The sequence below is a fragment of the Symphalangus syndactylus genome, chromosome 5 (assembly GCF_028878055.3).
Source record: "Symphalangus syndactylus isolate Jambi chromosome 5, NHGRI_mSymSyn1-v2.1_pri, whole genome shotgun sequence".
Classification (NCBI taxonomy): Eukaryota; Metazoa; Chordata; class Mammalia; order Primates; family Hylobatidae; genus Symphalangus; species Symphalangus syndactylus.
This window is the reverse complement of record NC_072427.2, coordinates 41,033,667-41,034,159: the sequence shown is the minus strand read 5'-3', so window position 1 is coordinate 41,034,159 and position 493 is coordinate 41,033,667. Positions and strand designations below refer to the sequence as shown.

General features: G+C 39.4%; 1 protein-coding gene across 2 annotated transcripts in view; it reads right to left on the bottom strand.

Annotated features, from left to right (window-relative positions):
• Positions 1–493, bottom strand: part of PDCD7 (programmed cell death 7) — a 36,097-nt gene that overhangs the window by 166 nt on the left and 35,438 nt on the right. The gene's annotated exons all lie outside the window — the stretch shown is intronic.

Genomic DNA, 493 nt, shown 5'->3' with positions numbered 1-493 from the left:
CTGCATAAAGGAAGGAAATGAATAAAAACAAGAGCATTCACACGGACAGGAGTTCACTATTTCATATTTCAGTCATGCTCTAGCCCACTGTTTTTTCCAAAACGTGGTCCACAAAACTAGTTCTAATGCATTTCATCAAAACAATTGTCACCCAAATGTTTAAGAAACAAACAGCATTAATTTACATAAATTCTTCCAGGGAAGAAGAAAGTAAGAAATACTTTCTAACTCATTTTGATTTTAGCATCACCTTTTTTTTTTTTTTTTTTTTTTTTTACTTTTTCTGGGACGAAGTCTTGCTCTGTCACCCAGGCTGGAGTGCAGTAGCCTGATCTTGCCTCACTGCAACCTCCAGCTCCTGGGTTCAAGTGATTCTCCTACCTCAGCCTCCCAAGTAGCTGGAATTACAGGCTTGTGCCACCACACCTAGCTAATTTTTGTATTTTTAGTAGGGACGGGATTTCACTGCATTGGCCAGGCTGGTCTCAAATTC